Here is a 24972-nt window from a genome sequence, read left to right on the forward strand (position 1 = left end):
CACCCCCTTGCCTTTATGTTTTATACTCAACTAAAATAGCCCCCCCCCCGAAATTCAATTGGTTGCTGTCGTATGGGTTCGGCAATGATGCTGCTTTGAGTCTTGATCAGGGGTTAATAAAGTACGTTAATTTTTTTTAACAAAAAAAATCTTTAAAATTTAGAAATCAATTGGTATAGAGAACTATACTTATAATTATCAAAAATATCAATTTTACTCAAAAATAGTTTCCTCCTTAAATATATACACGGTAAAACTAATGTCATAAAGGCCTAGTTTTGTGTACACTTAACCTACACAAGGCCTACATTGACTATCGACTGTGTGTAGATAAAACATGATTTAAACTACATGTAAACATTGAGTTTTATCAATGGGAACGCAATTGTGTTTAGTTTACGTGTGAGTTACACTAACACAACACCGAATTTAGATCAATGTGAACACGGCCCAATTGGTGTTTCCAGGTAGTACACTTAACATTTAACATAGTTTTCATACTGAGCAATTTGTGTAAAATTTAGTTTGCATATAGAGAAATTTGTTTCATTTAGTTTTCGTACAAAGCAATGTGATGTAAAATTTAGTTTTCATATAGAGCAATTTGTGTAAAATTAAGTTTTCATCCTGAGCAATTTGTTTAAAATTTAGTTTTCATATAGAGAAAATTGTTAAATTTAGTTTTCATTCAGTGCAATATGTTGTTAAATTTAGTTTTCATAATTTATAGCAATTCGTGCAAAATTAGGTTTCAAACTGAGCAATTTGTGTTAAATTCAGTTTTCAATTATTACAACTTGCTTTAGAAACAATTTCTCTTATTTCAATTTACATTAATTAAACAATTCAAAAAGCTAAAAAATGTTTTTATATATAAAACAAACGTGGAGATGTTTTATGATCAACAATGAGACAGCCCTTCAACAGAGTCAACACGACATAGATGTAAGCAATCTTGGTAACCGTACGGCTTTTAATTGTTAACAAACCCGATACCGGATAGTCAGACGGACATGGTTTTATGACCCACTTAGGGACATTATGTTTTCGGTTTGTGCTTCCGTGTGTCCTTCCATTCGTTCATCCGATCGTCGGCTGTCCCGCATCAGGTTAGCGTTTTTCGAAAAATGTTTTTGGTCATGGTAGTTTTTGTTAATGTTTTAGTCCAATCAAGAACCTTAGAACACAAGTATATGCATGTTCCCTATGATATGATCTTTCGCCTTCACCGGTTAAGTGAACATACAAAATGATAGTATGGATGGGGCGAGCTTGAACTATGGACACATTATTATTTTTATATAATTTTAACAAAAAAAATATGGCCTGATTTATGACAAAACAATAACCGAAAAATATTATATACCGGAAAGTCAATGAATAACGGAATAAAAGAGGGACGAAAGATACCAAAGGGACAGTCAAACTCATAAATCTAAAACAAACTGACAACGCCATGGCTAAAAATGAAAAAGACAAACAGAAAAACAAAAGTACACATGACACAACATAGAAAACTAAAGAATAAACAACACGAACCCCACCAAAAACTAGGGGTGATATCAGGTGCTCCGGTTGGGTAAGCAGATCCTGCTCCACATGTGGCACCAGTCGTGTTGCTTATGTGATTACAAATCCGGTAACATAACAGGCTCATGACTTTGGGATAGGTATATACAGAATTTATCAGCATTACACATGAGAGTGAATATTAGACATCCCTTAACTTCGAGCAATGGTATAACAACACAAAACAAAAATAATCTGGTAATGACTTGACTCAACAGATCGGCACAAATCACAAAAAGAAAGACAACGGATGTCTCAAAAAGTAAAATCACAATAAAAAAAACCTGAACTCCGATAAATTCAAAACGGAAAGTCCCATATCAGAATTACACATGAGCGTTTCGACATCCCTTAACTTCGAGCAATGGTATAACAACACAAAATAAAAATAAGCTGGTAATGACTTGACTCACCAGATCGGCACAAATCACAAAAAAGAAAGACAACGGATGTCTTAAAAAGTAAAATCACAAAAAAAAACTACGAAAAATTCAAATGGAAAGTCCCATATCAAATGTGAAAATCAAAACTTCAAACACATCAAACGATTGGACAACAACTGTCCTATTCCTGACTTGGAACAGACATTTTTTTTATGTAGAAAATGATGGATTGGACCTGGTTTTTTAGCTAGCTTTACCTCTCACTTGTATGCCAGTCGCATCAAATTCCATTATATTGACAACGTTGCGTGAACAAAACAAACATAATCATACGTTTTTTTATTGAGTTAAGTCTGCCAATTGATATTTTATCGTGTGTTTTTCTATGTTGTGATGTTATGCTATTGTTTCAGAAAAAGGTAGAAGGTTTGGATCCATTAAAACGTTTAATCCCGCTGCAAATGTTTGCACCTGTCCTAAGTCAGGAATCTGATGTACAGTAGTTGTCGTTTGTTTAATAAGTAATATATACGTGTTTCTCGTTTCTCGTTTTGTATATATAGATTAGACCGTTGGTTTTCCCGTTTGAATGGTTTTACACTAGTAATTTTGGGGCCCTTTATAGCTTGTTGTTTGGTGTGAGCCAAGGCTCCGTGTTAAAGGCCGTACTTTAACCTATAATGGTTTACTTTTTAAATTGTTACTTGGATGGAGAGTTGTCTCATTGGCACTCACACCACATCTTCCTATATCTATATAATAGGTAAAAAATTCAATAATACAGAAGTCAAGGTTGTGCTTTATTCATAATCACTAAAAGCACCAAACAAACATGTAACAAAGAAGCACAAAAAGACATACAGACCAAGCATATTAGTAAAAATAAAAGAAAAGAATTCACAAGTTTACCATCGTACAATACACAATGATGGGATGCGTAAGTACAGAGCCCCTTCATAAATGTGTCGGAGAAATGTAAAAGGCTTAAAGATAAAGCGCATAGCAAAAATGAAAGACGATTTCTCGCAGTTACTGAAAGCTATTCAATGAACAGTGGATAAAGGTCAAACTTATCGTCAAAAACAAAGAGAGAATTACACCTAGTCATTCGATAGAAACATACCTTTATTTGAAATGACTTCCAAAGTTTTGTGTTAGCAAATACAAGATGTAACAAACCAAAGGAAATTAGCACGAACTGTATACTTTTACAACAGATAATTATTACATTTCTGATTTATACAGCTTTCAGTATTTTTTCGTCATTTGTGTAATCAATCAATATTAGATCTATGATAAAAAGTAACAAATTAAATATAGATTTTGTTTTTAAAAATTATATAACTAAGAATTGGAACCTTTTGTTATTTCAAACAAAAATTACAGACGAATTAGACAAATTCTAAACTGATATTTTTGTCAACACAATTCCAAATTAGCTTTACTTGAAAGTCCTGTTATGTAAAAAGAAATGAGACAACATTTCAGTAGTACTTATATTACAGTATTTATTTTGGGAAAATAACTTTCACATGTGCGGAAGAATAGGACGATGTCACTTACAAAATTCCATATACAGTACAAATGTAGGCATTTATGTGAAGCGGATATGTTTTTTTTTCTACAAAAAGCTAGTATTCCTTTTTCCTATGCGTACTGTGGATTCATTATTAATCGTCTGATCACAATTTTCGTTGATTTGGTGGATAAAGATGAACCACAATATTGAATGTTCAACAAATAACAAATTTTCTATAGGCTTGTATGCAGACCTAGGCAAAACCACGAATTTAAATATCCACGAACATGTTAGTTTTCCTTTATCCACGAAAATTGGTACCTACGAAAAAAGATGGATCCACAGTATTGTACATAAGATGCAAAACATTTGGATAATTGCTTAGATTAATTTTTAATATTTATGGTGTTTATGGTGTTTATCCTCCTAATGTTTCTTCTGTTTATAAAATAATTTTTTATTTGTTTTTCTTTCATCAAAACGAAATGATTTTACTTATTTTAAGTAATTTTGAATAAAACGACCACCATACATATTACTCATTGCCAAAAGCAATGAATAGTTAGTGGCCAATTTACATTTCTTTAGAACAACACATACGGTAACCCGGATCAGATTTGACAAAGATAAACAATAAATTAAATACTTCATTAACCGCTATAATGTTAACAACCAATAAACGGTGCATCATAAACATATCTCTAATGAAATCATTAAGTATTTTACAACGTCCACAGGTAATGGAAAATGATGAGGATGAGAAAAGGGACATTAATCTGCTGGTTATGTCATGAAAACGTTCTCTAAATTATCATTGTTCTACAAACACTATCAAGATATCCCCTTCGCCACTATGGAAAACAATTTTTAACGTGTTATACATGCTTTCATTCAACATGTGGATAGATTGATAGACAGCGGAGTATGTCATGATCTCCCAGTTTTCTAAGTCAACTCTCAACGAATGGTTCGTTTTAGCAACGATGTTAGGAATGTTCTCATTTCTTAGACGGGTTAAACAATATAATTAGTTCAAAATATAAATTATGTTTTCATATTTATATTTCAATCATTACTACTGAATACTAATTGCAAGGCATTATAGTTGTTCTTAATTTAAATGGATAATTCGCGATTTTTCTCTTTTCATCTTATTATGTTCATAATACAATAAAAAACATATTCATTAAGTTTTATTTTGATTTGAAATCTAAAAAAGAAGAAAATTGGGAATTATTAATTTTATTTTTTGAAACTTCCTGACTTATGTGACGTAGTTTAAGTCTTTTATGCATGCCGGGAGTGAAAATATCTCATTAAAGTCTTGTTCGTTAACCATCTAATAACGCGATATAAAGCACATCGACGACTTTTGGTGTAGCTTTTAACCAACGAAAAATAAGTGATAGCCATGCATCTTTTAAAATTAGATCGTGTGGATTTTTTAAAACGAATTTTTATAATAAAAGAAAATCATACAATAGAACATTTTTATGATTAATTTTCTAAAAATGCCTTAAACAAACATATGAAACTGAAATGATCGATAGTGTATTAAAAATACATGTTTGTATTCTGACCTTTTTGCTTCATTCCAGCAATCAGTTTCACTTGCTTGTACGGTGGAAACAATAAAATGTGTATTGTTTTGTGACACCTAAAGAATGTGGAATGCGTAGTTTAACTCAAGGTTATTAAAGATTAGCATTATGTAATTCTAATCTTTTGATCCTCATTCAGTAAAATATAGGCGTCACGGTTCACTATTTCGTATCAATTGTAAACGGGAGTCTGACAAAGTTTCAGACACATGAACGTAAAAAAAATAATTAACGGGAATAATAAGATCGCACAATAACTGGATAGCTGTTGTATATTTTTATATTTTGCATAAGGTCACTTTAAATGAATTAAGAATGACTTTTGATTACTTTAGTAACGATGAAATACTGAATTATTTTAATTGAAGTATTTATAAATAAAAATAGCCTTCTAAACACGAGTTTATGAACTAAAAATTGTACTATTTCAAATTAGGATCGGCAGCCTGAAATATTTCAAACAGATTATTAACAATTGCAACTATATATTTTAGTCCATCCAAAGTGATTACCTATTTAGGAATCAATGTGCTCATCAAAATATTTTAAATCTCACAACACATGACTACTTCAGATATTTGAAAAAGATGTTTTAAAAAATTGACAGTTAATTAAAGGATCTAATTGGAATGGAATCAACAAATTACGAACAGATAAGCTTTTCAAGTGTGAAAAACATAAACAAAATTTATACATAATCGTGAATGTCCTTCTTAAAGTACTCTTCGTCTCACACCGTAACTATATATAATACTTTAGCTATTTGACCAACGATGTATTAAAAAAATATGACCGAATTAAATGTCATCTTTCCATATGTTTTAAAGGAATTATAAGTCTGTTTCAACTGGCAAGAATACCACTAAAGCGGACTTGTTGTAAGCAGTTTATTCTTTAAATTGCTGTCATTGAATATCAAGAGGGAAAATAAATCCCGAAATTGATTTGAAACTTTGATACTCTATAGTTTTCCTGGAAAATATTCACATCCCTCGGTATAAGTGTACTTCCAGTTGCGTATATATTACATGCATATGGGACAATTGTGATGACGACGAATTTCTTCCTTTTTTCGAGAACAATCTATAAATGTCCATAACTTCGATGAGCCAAATAAACTTATATATCAACCTGCATTTCAATCTCTTCTTCTTCTTCTTTTGGTATACAATAGTGTATCGACACTTGATGATAACATACTGTTGACATACGTGGACTTGCCATTTTACAAAACTTTTACCCCAATTTACGCAAAATGTATGTTTCTTTCTTATGTTCTATGTATACATGTATATATTTTAATTTGCGCTAGTTCCGTAACTTATAATCCAGGCGTATACACGAATTGTCGACAAGTGCGTACATTTTTTTAAATCAATATTTCTGGCCAACACCATTGACAACGAGTATATATTACATTTTACAAAATTTACCCTTGGAAAAAATACCAATATAGATTTTTATTTCATCAAATCTGTTTTTTTTTTTTTTTTGTATTATTTATATTTTTATAAATAATTTTCTTTTCACCAGAAATGTTATTCATAAACAAGCGTATGAGTTTAGTAATATCACTTTCGGACACGCAAGATAGAGATGTATATTATACACCTAATAGTTCAAAATGGAAAGTTATAAGTTATCGGCCGTGTAAACTTATCTATAGACTAAGAAGTGAAACGATGCATGAATTTGCAAACTCGACAGGAAATCGCTTGAATACCTGGACGTGTCACCTCACACCCCCTACAATACCTTTGGGAGTAATACCTTTAGCCATGCGGGTGATCAGTGGAGCGAAGATCCTAATTTATTTGAATAAAGTTTATTACATAAAAGAATTATGAACTAATTAGATTTCCGAAAACAATTCAAGTTTCACGGAAGACTTATTTATGATTTGAAATTTTGACTTTTTCACAAATTCCTATATTTTCAGTCTAAAAATAACAGATCATGGCATAAAATTTTTTTTGTCCGTATCAAGTTAGTTAACTAGTTAACTAGTCGGATAAAACAACCGTACGATTGACGAGATATCGACACGCAATTACGTCTACCTCGGGTTACTGTAGTTTTGGTCCGTAGACATATCGTGACTGCAAATCGGAGAAGGTGACAAAATGGCTGACCGCAGAGAATTGATACTCTAAATTTAAAATCGATGGTGATCTCTTATCTAGCAGAATAAAACTTCAATATCTATGCATTTGAGTATTTTTATACAGAATAAATATAATATCAATTTTTGATTTTTTTTGCGAAGTTTCCCTTTAAACTGACATCAATATATGACCTAATAGGTTATAATCATACAGATTTTTTACTGTGCATGTATGATTTTCTAGGTATGAGAGTCCCCCATTACACTGGTATTAAAGAGAAAATAGTAACTGCAATTACGATTATTCCAATATGGCGACGGCAGATATAGGTAAAATCTTTGCAGTCATTTTAATCAAATATAGCAAGTTTTTGTCACTAGTTACTCAGCTGCAAGGTTTTTCTATACCATTACATCATATTTGAATCGTAACGGTGCACTGGAATTGTCTAAGCGCTTTGAAAATTGCCGTTGAAAAATTCGGGATGATAATCGTAACTCGGATAAAAATCGTATTTATGGTATTAAAAAATGCGAAGATAATCGTAACTTGATAGTGTTTTATTGATATTGACACTAAAAACGTATATCTGATAGCACATGATGAAATTATGGTGATGAATTAATCACGTTTCAACATCTTATGACATATCTTTAGTGGATATATTGTTGATGGTTCTAATGAAAACAGCTAAATACTATTATATCATAAAATTGGAAGGGTGAACAAGCTTTAAACTATGTTAAAATACAGAAAACTCCAAAGAACTAGGAATGTCAAAAAATATGGGAATGAGCGATGAGGCAATTTTATAGGAAGTTATGATATATGGCAATAATTGTCAGGGGAAACGCATGAGTCACCCTACATCAGATTTGTGATTAATAAGATTGAGAATGGAAGTGGGGTATGTATCACAGAGACAACAACCTGACCATACAAACCTTCTACATTCAAACTTATCCAGTTGTTATCTGTCAGAAATATTAAAGAATTGAATAACTTAGGTATATTTCTAAAATCTGCTGAAAAGCTTAGAATTTATTTGCAGTAAATAATATTTTTGTTCTCACTTTATTTAAGTATCATATCATTCTCCTCTCGTATTTTGTATTTTGTATTATGTATTATGTATTATATGTTCTTTGATGCACACCTTATATTTATATATATTATATATCTCTCGTGAAATTCTTATATTGGTGTACAATTGTGTATATGTATCCTATAAGCTGTATTGCTTTCGGAATAAAGTATTATAATTACAAAAAACAACAATAGAAGGTCACCAATAGATCTTCAATGTCGCGAGAAATTCCCGCACCCGGAGGCGTCCTTCAGCTGGCCATAAGACTGTTAAAGAACATTGATTTATCCTGAATAAAAACATAGTAAATATAATAATTATTGTTTTAAATCATTTAATGCAGGTGGCTATGTGTGCTATTTCTTCCCCCGGGAAGCAACTGCTGGTTCAATTCTAGTCCATACCCGTTATGCCATAATGAAGTAGGAAAGACGTTTAGTATTCGCTAGAGACAGTTTGACGAGAAATTAAGAACAACAGTTTTGCACTTTTGGGATATGGGATATTGCTACCCCCTCCATTTTCTCCCCCCCAAAAAAACACCTTAAACGCGCATATAACATTGAAACTTTGAAAACAATTAGAATATCTACTTACCACAATACCTGACCCGACAGCTGCTTCATTTTCAATATATTGAACATGTACATAGATATAGGAAGATGCCGTGTGAGTACTAATGAGACAACTCTCCATCCAAATAACAATTTCAAAAAAGTAAACTATTATAGGTTAATGTACGACCTTCAACATGTATACATTAAAAGTTAATACATATTGTTGTCTGTTTAAAAGGGCAATTTTCAATAAAAGTGTGAATTTCAGACCTAAAAAAATTAGAAATCAACTTGTCAAAATTTTTATTTCTAGAGTTATTTTGAATACCTCTATTGTAGACTTGTTTGTAAATTTAAATAAAAAGTGCAATCTTAAATACTCTTTAAAATGATATCATTTTTCATAATGTATGTACTGTTTCGCAGGGGACATTTGTCCACTACGAAACAGATTTTAAAAGCAAATCTTATTGCATTTTAATGTCTCCTATGTTTTACTTTATAAACTAGAAAGATCTCATTTTTTTCTGAATGTGAGAACCATTTTTTATCGATAAATATAAGACAGTACTTCACATATAAACGTACAACTTATATGTTACGTGGTGGACATTTTCATGAGTGTCGAGTGGACAAAACCGTTTGGATCGTAGTGGACAAAAAGTTTCGTAGTTGACATCAACCGTTTCGAAGTGGAGATTAACAAAAATACGGTATCACTCTGGTATATTTGATGTGCTCTTTTTGTCAACAATTAAAGTGCCGTTATTAAAACATCACTTTTTTTGTAAGACCCTTATGTTTATATATCTTGCAAACATTGAGCATGAATGTTGAATAGGGCGTCTAGGGAAATGCCAGGAATCCATAGCTTATTAGTTCCTCTAAAAATATTATGTTTCTTTGCTTAAAAACATGTTAAATCTAATTCCATGTAATGACTGGACAAACAATTACTTGTGAGGATCAAAAACATTAATCTAATTCCATGTAATGACTGCACAAAAAATTACTTGTAAAGATCAAAAACATTTTTTTTAAAGTGGTTGGGACAGGAAATCACGGTTAAAAAAAAAAAAAAAAAAAAACGCCAAAAAAAATCGAGAGATATATAAGTAAATTTGCCTTGAATATTAACCTGTAAGTTCTTAATTTTTTTATATTCCGTTAATGTCATTCATTAACTGTACATTTGCATTTTAATACACACAATACCATTAAAATGCTGAAAGACACATTTAATTTTTCAGTTATTATTATCCTATAAAGAAATTACGATTATCAAACAAGAAAAAATCCATAGAGTTACGATTATCATCCCGAATTTTTCAACGGCAATTTTCAAAGCGCTTAGACAATTTATGTGCACCGTTACGATTCAAATATGATGTTATGGTATAGAAAAACCTTGCAGCTGAGGAACTAGTGACAAAAACGTGCTACTTTAAGTAAATTGACTGTAAAGATTTTACCTAAATCTGCCGTCGCCATATTGGGATAATCGTAATTGCAGTTACTATTATCTCTTTAATACCAGTGCATTAACTGGTCCGATCAAGCCGAAGCCAAGTCTTAAGCCGAACAATTCTATTCCAGTTCATCTACATGATGAATCATCGTAAATCAGTTATATACAATAACTAAATTATGCGGCATAATCCAGTCGTAATTGAAATACATCATGGGGTTTTCCGTGGAAGATGTCTCATAGTCTTACAAAACCTTTAAATCACCCTATAATTGAGTGGTTTGCTTTACATTGTAGAGAAAATTGCACTTTCAAAATTTCCAATTGGGAGCCTCCATTGGTTAAAACTCCGCAAATTGTGACAGGCATGATACTTTCAGAAAGCTGCAATCTTTGTTTCAGTTCAAATACTTTACCTATTAACCTGAAATTTATACATTTGAAATATAACACGTATTTTTAAAAAAGAACTAACTTCTGGAAGGACGAAAGTCTCAGATAGGGGGCGTACGTTGACATGCCTAAATAATAGTATCTTTATACTTTTTATGCCATTCAAGGTTCCTGAATGTTTCTAAGAATATTGAGTACTGTTAAAAGAAAGGTGCATTATGAAATCAAAATCGTCTAAAGTCTTTAGGGATTTCTAAAAAAAAATTGAATATTTATCAACAGCTAATTCATATCAATATTTATTTCTTGTTTCAACGTCAGAGTCATTTGAATTTATAAATCGTTGATATGTAGCAGACCAATTATGTATGTCATCTCTAATACATATAAATGATATCTTAATCACAAGAAGAAATTCCACTAAAGTTGAAAATTTGTTTAGGAGAATTTTTGATTACTATAAGGGTTGATAATAAAAAAAAAAAGAGCTGCTTTAGAAATTATATCTTCAATGCTTAAATTGCACGTGTCATCAGATTAGTCAGAAACCATTTCAGGTCCATATCAACTTACACCCAAAGGTCTGTCATCAACATCAAATTCTGAAAAGAGCAAGAATCATTAGTACATATATACTTGAGGACTTCCCGACCAAATTCCGGAGTATAACCACGTGGATGGTTACATTATTTGTTTCTAGGTCCCATTCCTTCACTTTTAATCTTGACCAGTGGTATTACATACATTGTAGATGTTTCATTAGGATTCCGCATTAAAACACTGTAAGCACAATCAACTCTTTCATATTCATTAGTATACTGTCTATTATAACATTGAGAATGTAAAACAAATGACAAAAAGATAAAATGGGGACCAAAAGAGCAAAGACCAGACAACTGACGAAGGCCACCAATAGGTCTTCAACACAGCGAGACAATACAGCGTAAGATATAGTGTCTATAAGAATGTAATATCGATTTTTAGAGGAAAAGAAATAATAGATAAAGGAAGATGTGGTGTGAGTGCCAATGAGACAACTCTCCATTCAATAACAATTTTAAAAAAAGTAAACCATTATAGGTCAATGTAAGGCCTTTAACTCGGAGCCTTGATTCAAACCGAACAACAAGCTATAAAGGGCCCCAAAATTAATAGTGTAAAACCATTCAAACGGGAAAACCAACGGTTTAATCTATATAAAAAAAAAATTAAAAAAAACTACTTTTAAGACAATATAACTGTTGTAACTATGTGAGTAGCACAACTGTTACTTTCATCATTGAAACTAAGAAATAATTGCATATTACAATCGTACTATAAAAAATAAAATTACGAAAAGAGCATTTATTTTTTTAATTTAAAATTGAACTACGTTGGAAAAAAATGAATGTATTCATTGAATCACATTACCAATAGGACCATCCTTGATGTGGAATGGAAAACTTTTTAAAATAATATCAAAACAAATACGGATGCGAGAACCACTAAAAATTTCTGATCAATTTAAAGATATAGGACGATGTGGTATGAACGCAATGAGACACCTCTTCATTCAAGATTAAAAGTAAACCATTATAGGTCAAGGTAGGTCTTTAACACTGAGTCTTGGCTCACATCGGACAGCAAGCTATAAAGAGCCCCAAAAAATTACTAGTGTGAAAACCTTTTAAACCGGAAAACCAACGGTCTAATTTATATAAAAAGAGAAACTCTTATGAACTACATAAACAAACACATCTGACACAAGGAGGACATTTCAAGTCAACGTCTGAGATTTATGATGTACTAAAAAATCAATAAGTAAACGAATAAGCATAAGCTTAATATCCCTTCAAATAAAACCCACTAGCCAGATAGCATTATTACTGGAAAGATTGGTAAATTAAAAGAAATATTTTAGCTAGATGTTTTCTGGTTCTAGTCAAGTTAGAAAAATCTGCTAGTTATTGTTTAGGTAATTTGGAATTATAATGTCGATGACGGCTAATAAGAAAGGAATAGCGTCAGATACCAATCCAAAACAATGTAAAAACGTCTCTTCATATACAAAAATATGATAAACTCATCAACGATACCACGATTGATATTTTGTATTTGCACCAGACGCACGTTTCCTTTACAAAAAGCTACAAATAGAGAGGATATTTCAAGTCAACGAATATAGGGTGCACTGAAAAAAAATCTATAGGTTAACGAATAAGTTTCAGCTTAATATCCGTGAAACTTAAACCTACTTTACCGAGAGTATTGCTACTGAATAATTGAAAAAAAACCTGTTCTAGCAAGAACTTCCTTGTAACTAGATAAGTTATTAAATCTGCTAGTTAGTGTTTTGGTGTTTTCGAAATATCATATTGATGATGGTTAAATAATAGGAATAGCGTCAAATACCAATTCAATTCATTGTGAAGATATCAGTTCATATACAAAAGTAATAATGAATTCATCATAGAATACTAGGATCTAAATTTTGTATTGGGGCAGACGCACGTGTTGTCTATAAAAGATTTATCAGTGACGCTTGAATCAAAGTAATAAAAGGACAAATAAAGAACGACGATGAAGAGCATTGAGTACAAACATTACTTAACTTTTTGCTATTGCAAATAATCGTGATAGCCAATCATTAAATACAAGTTACCGTAATGATAAAAATCACCGTCATTCGCCACTTCGTTTCTTTTTATTTGTTATTGTTGACTGTAGAAATTACCGTTTACAAAATTTTGAATTTTTAAATCCTAAGGCTTTTTCTCAGGCATATATTACCTTAGCTGTATTTGGCAAAACTTTTAGGAATTTTGGTCCTCAATGCTCTTCACCTTCGTACTTTATTTGGCCTTTCTAACCTTTTTGGATTTGAGCGTCACTGATGAGTCTTTTGTAGACGAAACGCGCGTCTGGCGTATATACAAAATTTAGTCCTGATATCTATGATTAGTTTATCAACAACTGTTTTTTTTCCATTTATGGTCGTGTTGGATACCTCATTTCAATGTCGTATATTGATTAAACTTTCAAGTCATGCATTACATAGATATCAGAAGATGTGATATGAGTGCAATGAGACAACTCTCTATCTAAGTCACAATGTATAAAAGTAAACTATTATAGGTAAAAGTACGGTCTTCAACACGGAGCCTTAGCTAACATCTAACATGTATTGTGCAAACGCATAAAAGCAAATATATACCGATGAGACACAACTGTTTCTTATAGAATTATAAGACTGATATCTTTTATAATTTTTTTACCCGACAGCTGTTTTACTTTGGAGATTTGAGGTATTTAATGAGTGTTCTTATTAAAGTATTTCCTTTATAGATTTCTCTTTTTAGCTACTACGACACTCTTTACGTTTATGTTTTTCTTAGAAGAAAGTTCTTATCAGCTTACATTTTGTTCCTTGCAAATCTCGGTCTTTGCTGATTTCTTTTTTTTCTTTTTTTTTCTATATTTGCTTTTATTCGTTTGATGTCCTTGAAATATAAATCATGTGTACTGACGTTGTTTATCATCTTAAGTTATAGATAATTCATATCTGTTTTAACCTATCGCATATATTGCTGTTTAAAAATGTGTATTTTATATATTTTTTGTTTGTTAGTTTACTTTAAAAAATACTTTAATAAGAATCAGTCAAATTACCCTTTTTGGACCTTACACATTAAACTCCGCCTTCTTTAAGAAATAAGCACGGGCTTCTGAAATAGCAGGAACATCAGTTAGACAAGATTTGTGACCAGCGATAGATGCACATCTACATTGGTGACGGGTAACGTTACAGACAAAAGAAATTGGATGTTCTGCATATAGCTGCAAGATATATTTTAAAAGTTTTCCGGAACCCAAGATTAAAAGTTGAACTGTAAAGGATTAGTGTATTTTTTTATTTATCAAAATGTGAAATGTTCGAAATGTTTAAATTTTTATTGTAAATTAATTTTATTATAATTCTGCGGAAATTTATATCTCAAGAAACTTTTAGTGAGTTTGAATGAATAATTCCACGTTTTGATTTGTACCAGAAGCCCAAGTCACGCATTTATTATCAGGGATTTCAAAATGTCCACGATTAAAATCGCATGTGATGTTTATTCTAGATAATTTAAACAAAATGTTCAGCTTCATTTAAAGAAACTTATGTTCAGCTTCATTTAAAGAAACTTATGTTCAGCTTCATTTAAAGGAACCTATTAATTTTTAATTCTCAAACATAATTGTTATTACTTAGGCAACCTCGTTAACAGTTTAGATTTATATCAAATCGGATGAGAATCCAGGATTTTTAAAGGCGGAGGGGTCAGGCAAGTCAACTATATTTAAAAAAAAGGACTTCGTATCAACCATTCATGAAGCTGATTGAAAGGGCGTGTCTTCCGCAATTTTAAAACCTTTTACCCACTATATTCATGTAGCTGTACAGTGGAGGCTATAGGACTACAATCTAAGTAGACATCTGAATCACCAAAAATCAACTTATATTTTCATGTATAATTTGATTATTAAATTTTAACACATTTATACCTTTTTTTAAATTTGTTCTTGACAATTGTTTGTTCATTTAAAAATATACGGACAACGGAGTTGGTAAACGTGGGTTCGATTCCCACCCTATGCATTCATTTATATCGGCTGTTGCAAAGCGGGCAGTTTAGCTTAGTGGCCCCACATTGACTCTGTTGTCCATTTAAAAATTTAGGCGGCCTCGTTCAGGTCTTGCCATCTTTGTTGTTCTTTCCGAAAATCATACACAACAAAACCAGGGTATAATTGTGAAAATTATACCATAGATAGCTATGGTATAATTTTCGGTAATTGAGATTTTGTTGCCTTTCCAAGGGTTACATTGTACAGTTATAGGTTGATAACGTGTTATAGTAATCTTTTATTTGTCTTTTTGAACATTATGTTATATGTCCTTTTGTGTTTCTTTGATGTAGCGCACTGTACTTATACATCCCGTTATTGTGCTACTGTAATTTTTGTATTCTTTAATCTTTGCTAATGTGCTGTGTCTATATGTTGACTGCCGTATCCTATTTAAAAGAATTCAAACGAGAAAACTAACAATCTGATTTATTTAAAAAAAAAAAATAATAATATGTAACACATGAACAAACGACAACCATTGAATTACAGGCTCTTGACCTGGGACAGGAACATACATACAGAATGTGGCGCTGTTAACATGATGGCGGATCCCAACCCTCCCCTAACCTAGGACAGTGGTGTAACAGTGCGATATAAGCACGAACTATAAAAATCAGTTCATATATCCAATCAACAAAAAGACAATAAGTACTAATCTGAGAGTACTCGCAGTTACTGTCAGCTAGTTCAATGCTTCTAACAACTAATACAAAAAAATAATGCATCTTAAACTAAATCCAACATCCAATAGATTTAGTGTAAAAACATCATAGACACTCCGGGAAAAACATGACCTTGTGCAATGCCAAGATTCAGGTTCGACCGATTATAGATCCATGAATGTGTATATGTAAATTACTTTCGCTTTTATTTACTGTTAACAAAATCAAAACATCATACCAATAAAAACGATATTCACTGATCTAATTACAGTGTTGAATTGGTAACCTTTTAGAATAAATTGATTTAATGGATCGATAAAATTGTGAGGATCGTTTCTAAATTTCCGGGCACGGTAAATCAGGATGTGCTTTCCCGTTTGAGATAAGTTTTCAAAATCAAATCTTTATTTTCATGGAAGAACTTAGTAAAGGTTTTGAGTAATTTGTAGTTACGAAATACCTAGACATGGTTCATTATAGTATAAAACAATCAGTTGGTTTAAACTTTCTGTTTTTGACTGTGTCAAATTTGTCATACCATGGGTTTTTATTGTTTACTATCAAATAGCTTCGGATATGCTAATATTTGTTGGTGCGTTTGTAGCTATGTTAGTTCTTGGGTCTTTAGTAAACAGTTGTTTCAGTAGCAATTATACCACATGTTTGAATTTTAGAATAATCATTATTCTTGGTTTTATATTATTCCAACACATAAACTGAGTGATTTTTCCCCAGAGATCTAATGTCCAATTATTATAGGTATAACAACATGAACAATACAATGAAAACTGCAATCTATTTAAATCAGAAATTGTCATTACTGTCTATGTAAAAGCATATGGTTTGTTTTTCCGCATTACTGCTATTTCATTTGGAGTGCAACAACTTGTATTTGCTTTCAACGATTTGGAATTGAAAGATGTAACTACATTGTGCATATGCTGGTCTGTTTTGGTTGCATTAGTTTGACAACGTTTATATTGATAACTATTTACACCACTGGGTCGATGTCACTGCTGGTGGACGTTTCGTCCCCGAGGGTATCACCAGCCCAGTAGTCAACACTTCGGTGTTGACATGAATATCAATAATGTGGTCATTTTAATAAATTTCCTGTTACAAAACTTTGATTTTTTCTAAAAACTAAGGATTTTCGTATCCCAGGCATAGATTACCTTAGACTTATTTGGCACAACTTTTTTGGAATTTTGGATCCTCAATGCTCTTCAACTTTGTAATTGTTTGGCTTTACAAATATTTTGATATGAGCGTCACTGATGAGTCTTATGTAGACGAAACGCGCGTCTGGCGTACTAAATTATAATCCTGGTACCTTTGATAACTATTATATGATTTTTAAGATAATTAAGTCTAGAGCATCACTGACGTAATTTTCGAAATGTGTTTTTGATGCATTATAGTTTGTACCGATGGGTGCCTCATCTGGAACAGAATCTGCTTCCCCTTCCGACACACCTGAGATGACCCCAAGTTTTTTTAAGGGTTCGTGTTGCTTTGTCTTTAGTGTTTATGTTGTCTCTTGTGTGTTATTATTTGTCTTTTTGTCTTTTTCATTTTTTGTCATGGCGTGGTCAGTTTGTTTTTGATATATTTCGAGTTTGACTGTTCCTCTGGTATCTCTTCCCCCTCTTGTACTGTTCAATATTGCCCTTCTTGCCGTACATAAAAAGGTATAGCAAAAATACCAGAATACAAAATAAAAAGAAAATACGTTGTCCATGTATGCATAATTTTCTATGCTTATATTAAGGATCATGAGATTGAAAAAGTAATACAAGATGGACTATGTTTATTATATTTAATATGCAATGTATATTATATTGACAAATTAGTGCAAAAGTTAACTTTAAAAAGTCTGTACTGAATGAAACCTTTATTAACATAACATGACTACATAAACTTTATTTAGTATAACTTGCACAATTTGAAAACTAAAATAAATAAAACAAATGCACTGTATGAAACTTTATCTAATACAACATATATTGAATGAAAACATTATTAAGTACGACATGAACTGCAAGAAAACTTTACATAATGCAACTTGTGCAATGGGAAAACTATATGTATTACAAATGTACTGTTAAATCTTCATTTGATACACAATGGTATATGTCAAATTTTATTTTAAACAAAAGATACTGTATGAAACCTTTATTTAATACAAAAGATACTGTATGAAAACTTTATTCAATACAACATGTACTGTATGAAAACTTTATTTAATACAACATGTACTGTATGAAAACTTTATTTAATACAACATGTACTGTATGAAAACTTTATTTAATACAACATGTACTGTATGAAAACTTTATTTAATACAACATGTACTGAATTAAAACTTTATTTAATACAACATGGACTGAATTAAAACTTTATTTAATACAACATGGACTGAATTAAAACTTTATTTAATACAACATGGACTGAATTAAAACTTTATTTAATACAACATGGACTGAATTAAAACTTTATTTAATGCAACATGGACTGAATTAAAACTTTATTTAATACAACTTGTACTGAATTAAAACTTTATTTAATACAACATGTACTGAATTAAAACTTTATTTAATACAACATGGACTGAATTAAAACTTTATTTAATACAACATGGACTGAATTAAAACTTTATTTAATACAACATGGACTGAATTAAAACTTTATTTAATGCAACATGTACTGAATTAAAACTTTATTTAATACAACATGTACTGAATTAAAACTTTATTTAATACACCATGTACTGAATTAAAACTTTATTTAATACAACATGTACTGAATTAAAACTTTATTTGATACAACTTGTACTGTATGGAAACTTTATTTAATACAACATGTACTGTATGGAAACTTAATTTATTACGCAATGTACAGTATGGTTACCTTATTAAATACAAAATGCACTGTATGAAAAAATGTATGTAATACAAAATTACAGTGTGAACACTTTATTGATTACAACATATACTGTCATGGAAACTATTTAATACAACATGTACTGTATGGAGACGATTTTTGATACAAAAATGTATTATATCTACAAATGTATTTAATACAAGAATACTGTTTAGGAACTTTACTTAATACAAAATATTTTTGTTGTTGGTGTAACATGTCTTCTGATTAGATGCACGTGTTTTGACTATCATCATATAGACATAATTTTGTTCACTTAACCGTAACGTTATCAAAAATATAAAAAAAAAGTTATCAATTTTATGGGTATGAAGCTTTTTTCTGGATTTACCCTTTGGGATTGCTCAAAGACAAATATTTGAAAGCCAATGGTGTAGAAGAACTAAAACAGTTGAAGATAAAAAGGACATACAAATCAATCTTTTTTCATGATTTACTCCTTTAAAAATGCGAATTATGCAGTGTGCACGACATTTTGTATAGACAGAAAAACAATACAGCCTTTTCTTAAATGTATTGTATGGAAACTTTACTAAATACAAACTGTACTGTATAGAAACTTTTTTCAATACAAAATATACAGTATAGAAAATTTATTAAATACAAAATGTACTATATAGAAACTCTATTAAATACAAAATGTACTATATATAAATAAAGGCAACAGTAGTATACCGCTGTTCAAAACTCATAAATCCATGGACAAAAAACAAAATCGGGGTAACAAACTAAAACCGAGGGAAACGCATTAAATATAAGAGGAGAACAACGACACAACACCGAAACGGACCAAGCAACAGACAAAACACTACGAGAATAACAAATATAAAATCAAAACCAAATCAAAAATTTGGGATAGACAAGTACCGTGCCACGTCTTATCTCAATATCTCAAAAATAAGAGAAAACACAAACGACTCAACGTTAAAATGCAACACACACAGAAACGAGCAATATTATCACAATGGCCATCTTCCTGACTTGGTACAGGACACTTTTAAAGGGGAATAAAAGTGGTGGGTTGAACCTGGTTTTATGGCATGCCAAACCTCGCACTTTAATGGCAAAGTTAAATATAACATTGAAATGACAACATAATATTACAGGACTACAATACAAATAAAAAGGAGAACATATTAGACAAAAAAAAAAAAAAAAAGGCATGATTAATAGATAACAAAAAGCATCAGGTTTAAAATCCAATACGCCAAAAACGCGTCTTGTCCACACAAGACTCACCAGTGACGCCCATATATAAAAGATAGAAAGTGAAAAAAGTACAAAGTTGTACAGCACCGAAGATCAAAAGTTGAAAAGGTTTTGCCAAATACGGCATTGTTTGTATGCCCGGGATAAGAACATTCTTATTATAGAGAACAATTCATGCTATTGCAAACAGTAAATTTTATATAAACTATATTAAATACAAATTGAAAGACATAGAAACTTTATTAAATACAAAATGTACTGTATGAAACGTTATTTTATTCCAAATGTAATGTAGAAAAATAATGTTAAATAAACACATGGGACATACATAAACCATCGAGGAATGTTGTAGCTATTTTTTTTAACAGTTACATCATTTAGACTTATATTTTTACATTGAGAACATTTGATTTCCGAATGCCAATGCTTTCGGTTCAATGTATCTTTTGGCTTTTATAATTGTGTATGAAGAATCACGACTTACTTTTAGCTTCAAGTAATATGTTACATTAAAAACATAATATTTTGCATGTCTTTATTGTATTTTTTTCTTTCAGATATAGAATATGAAATTGTTACATAATAACTTTTCAATTCATTACAATTATGTGTTCACGTTGCAAATCTTTCATCATTTAAATACATGTATGCTATGATGGTATGGTTCTGAATCCCTAACAGGAGGAACTGTGCTTGATTTTCATATGATGTTTGAAGATGAGTAATTGTTGCAAATCAAGTTTTAGTTTAAATGATGTTTAATGTGCTTCATTCTTTCATTATATATTTATAAATTTAATTTTGAAGAATGTCAGCTTGATGGCAAATGTCTGACAAAAGAAGTCGTAGTTAAACCTATTTTGTAAAATCAATTTAACTCATGTTAATAGCCAAGTTGATATACAAAGTATGCATGGTGGAGATATAACACAATTTTGAGATTTGAGATTTTAAGAATTATCAAGATCATTTAACTAAATGTAACAAAATTTATCTTATCATATGTCTATTTTAAAAAAGAAATGGCTAAGTTGCCTATCAAATTCTCAAACATGTATTTTTTTCATTTTTAGATTGATATCATAGTCTTGCATGCTGAAAATGGGTTTTAGGAGGTTTCTTATATAACAAACATTTTCCAGTTTCAATTCACAAACACCAAAGAGTATGCACATTTTATGTTCCTTATAATCCTTAATCCTTAAGTAAGCCCAAAAAATCCCTACCATTTTACTTTCTTATTTGATATCTTGAATTATTTCTTAAATTTTTAAACAAAAAAATTAAGTTAGTAAATAGCTGTAAAAATGACCAAAAAAAATTAGTGAATACCAGTATTTACTGAAACAACTAGTAAATATATGTTATTACTAAATTGACTAGTAATTACAGGTATTTACTGAAATGTTTTTAAAATAATTACGTGTAATTCCTAATTGCACCTATTTACTGTAAGGTTAAACTAAACGTAACGTTATATTCATTTTAGTGAACAAACAATGATCACTCATAAGCCTTTAGATTCTGAAAATGCGAATTGTATGACAACTGTTATTACGTTCAACATCTGTCACATGACCTATTTACTCTACTTTGACCTTAACATGTATAATTGAACAAACATGAGAATGAAATCAGTCAACAATAAAAAGTGAGTACAAAAAAAGAGGCAGACAAATACCAAGATGACATTCAAAAGCAGAAGTCAAGTCAAGTCTCACTGCCATGTAAAAGAAGGCGTTTTATTTTCATTGATACAAATTTCAAAGGAGATCCATTTTGGAGTAAGAGTTTACTCCATTCTAAATATGCATATCTTTTGTTCAGGCTGGAGCGATAACATTGGAAATTATCACTGTGCCACCATCCTCCTATTTCATCGGAAGTAGAAAACGTCCAATTGCTACAATCTCCCAATGCGTCACCTAGAATTTAAAGAAACAGAAAATATTCACCATTGTTGCAATATATAAAATGAAGTCAATCACTTCTTTGCATGTCATATATTGCTGCACAAATACTTGAATGTATATATACAAGTGGAATCTGTGATTACTATCCTTACTAGCTCAACCATATCAGTGGGAGGAACAAAAGGATATTGAATTGTCCAATGAATATTTAATAAAAAGCTTTACCAGTCCTTACGTCAAACTGGTCCAATGAACTTCTCTTTCTAGTAGAATTTCATTAAACAGAGAGAAAAAAACCAGATTACAATAAAAAAATAACCTTTTAAAAAAAATTCCCCAGCTTGTTCTCAACATATTCGATATTCAAACTTGCAGCTGCTACTCAGACTTTATAAAAGTCCCCAGTGACTTAGCTGCTACTCAGACTTTATAAAAGTCCCCAGTGTCTTAGCTGCTACTCAGACTTTATAAAAGTCCCAAGTGTCTTAGCTGCTACTCAGACTTTATAAAAGTCCCCAGTGTCTTAGCTGCTACTCAGACTTTATAAAAGTCCCCAGTGTCTTAGCTGCTACTCAGACTTTATAAAAGTCCCCAGTGTCTTAGCTGCTACTCAGACTTTATTAAAAGTCCCCAGTGTCTTAGCTGCTACTCAGACTTTATAAAAGTCCCCAGTGTCTTAGCTGATACTCAGACTTTATAAAAGTCCCCAGTGTCTTAGCTGATACTCAGACTTTATAAAAGTCCCCAGTGTCTTAGCTGATACTCAGACTTTATAAAAGTCCCCAGTGTCTTAGCTGATACTCAGACTTTATAAAAGTCCCCAGTGTCTTAGCTGCTACTCAGACTTTATAAAAGTCCCCAGTGTCTTAGCTGCTACTCAGACTTTATAAAAGTCCCCAGTGTCTTAGCTGCTACTCAGACTTTATAAAAGTCCCCAGTGTCTTAGCTGCTACTCAGACTTTATAAAAGTCCCCAGTGTCTTAGCTGCTACTCAGACTTTATAAAAGTCCCCAGTGTCTTAGCTGCTACTCAGACTTTATAAAAGTCCCCAGTGTCTTAGCTGCTACTCAGACTTTATAAAAGTCCCCAGTGTCTTAGCTGCTACTCAGACTTTATAAAAGTCCCCAGTGTCTTAGCTGCTACTCAGACTTTATAAAAGTCCCCAGTGTCTTAGCTGCTACTCAGACTTTATAAAAGTCCCCAGTGTCTTAGCTGCTACTCAGACTTTATAAAAGTCCCCAGTGTCTTAGCTGCTACTCAGACTTTATAAAAGTCCCCAGTGTCTTAGCTGCTACTCAGACTTTATTAAAAGTCCCCAGTGTCTTAGCTGCTACTCAGACTTTATAAAAGTCCCCAGTGTCTTAGCTGCTACTCAGACTTTATAAAAGTCCCCAGTGTCTTAGCTGCTACTCAGACTTTATAAAAGTCCCCAGTGTCTTAGCTGCTACTCAGACTTTATAAAAGTCCCCAGTGTCTTAGCTGCTACTCAGACTTTATAAAAGTCCCCAGTGTCTTAGCTGATACTCAGACTTTATAAAAGTACCCAGTGTCTTAGCTGCTACTCAGACTTTATAAAAGTCCCCAGTGTCTTAGCTGCTACTCAGACTTTATAAAAGTCCCAAGTGTCTTAGCTGCTACTCAGACTTTATAAAAGTCCCCAGTGTCTTAGCTGCTACTCAGACTTTATAAAAGTCCCCAGTGTCTTAGCTGATACTCAGACTTTATAAAAGTCCCCAGTGTCTTAGCTGCTACTCAGACTTTATAAAAGTCCCCAGTGTCTTAGCTGCTACTCAGACTTTATAAAAGTCCCCAGTGTCTTAGCTGCTACTCAGACTTTATAAAAGTCCCCAGTGTCTTAGCTGCTACTCAGACTTTATAAAAGTCCCCAGTGTCTTAGCTGCTACTCAGACTTTATAACAAAACCCAGTGTCTTAGCTGCTACTCAGACTTTATAAAAGTCCCCAGTGTCTTAGCTGCTACTCAGACTTTATAAAAGTCCCCAGTGTCTTAGCTGATACTCAGACTTTATAAAAGTCCCCAGTGTCTTAGCTGCTACTCAGACTTTATAAAAGTCCCCAGTGTCTTAGCTGCTACTCAGACTTTATAAAATTCCCCAGTGTCTTAGCTGCTACTCAGACTTTATAAAAGTCCCCAGTGTCTTAGCTGCTACTCAGACTTTATAAAAGTCCCCAGTGTCTTAGCTGCTACTCAGACTTTATAAAAGTCCCCAGTGTCTCAGCTGCTACTCAGACTTTATAAAAGTCCCCAGTGTCTTAGCTGCTACTCAGACTTTATAAAAGTCCCCAGTGTCTTAGCTGCTACTCAGACTTTATAAAAGTCCCCAGTGTCTTAGCTGCTACTCAGACTTTATAAAAGTCCCCAGTGTCTTAGCTGCTACTCAGACTTTATAAAAGTCCCCAGTGTCTTAGCTGCTACTCAGACTTTATAAAAGTCCCCAGTGTCTTAGCTGCTACTCAGACTTTATAAAAGTCCCCAGTGTCTTAGCTGCTACTCAGACTTTATAAAAGTCCCCAGTGTCTTAGCTGCTACTCAGACTTTATAAAAGTCCCCAGTGTCTTAGCTGCTACTCAGACTTTATAAAAGTCCCCAGTGTCTTAGCTGCTACTCAGACTTTATAAAAGTCCCCAGTGTCTTAGCTGCTACTCAGACTTTATAAAAGTCCCCAGTGTCTTAGCTGCTACTCAGACTTTATAAAAGTCCCCAGTGTCTTAGCTGCTACTCAGACTTAATAAAAGTCCCCAGTGTCTTAGCTGCTACTCAGACTTTATAAAAGTCCCCAGTGTCTTAGCTGCTACTCAGACTTTATAAAAGTCCCCAGTGTCTTAGCTGCTACTCAGACTTTATAAAAGTCCCCAGTGTCTTAGCTGCTACTCAGACTTTATAAAAGTC

This window comes from Mytilus trossulus, unplaced genomic scaffold (assembly GCF_036588685.1).
Source record: "Mytilus trossulus isolate FHL-02 unplaced genomic scaffold, PNRI_Mtr1.1.1.hap1 h1tg000373l__unscaffolded, whole genome shotgun sequence".
Classification (NCBI taxonomy): Eukaryota; Metazoa; Mollusca; class Bivalvia; order Mytilida; family Mytilidae; genus Mytilus; species Mytilus trossulus.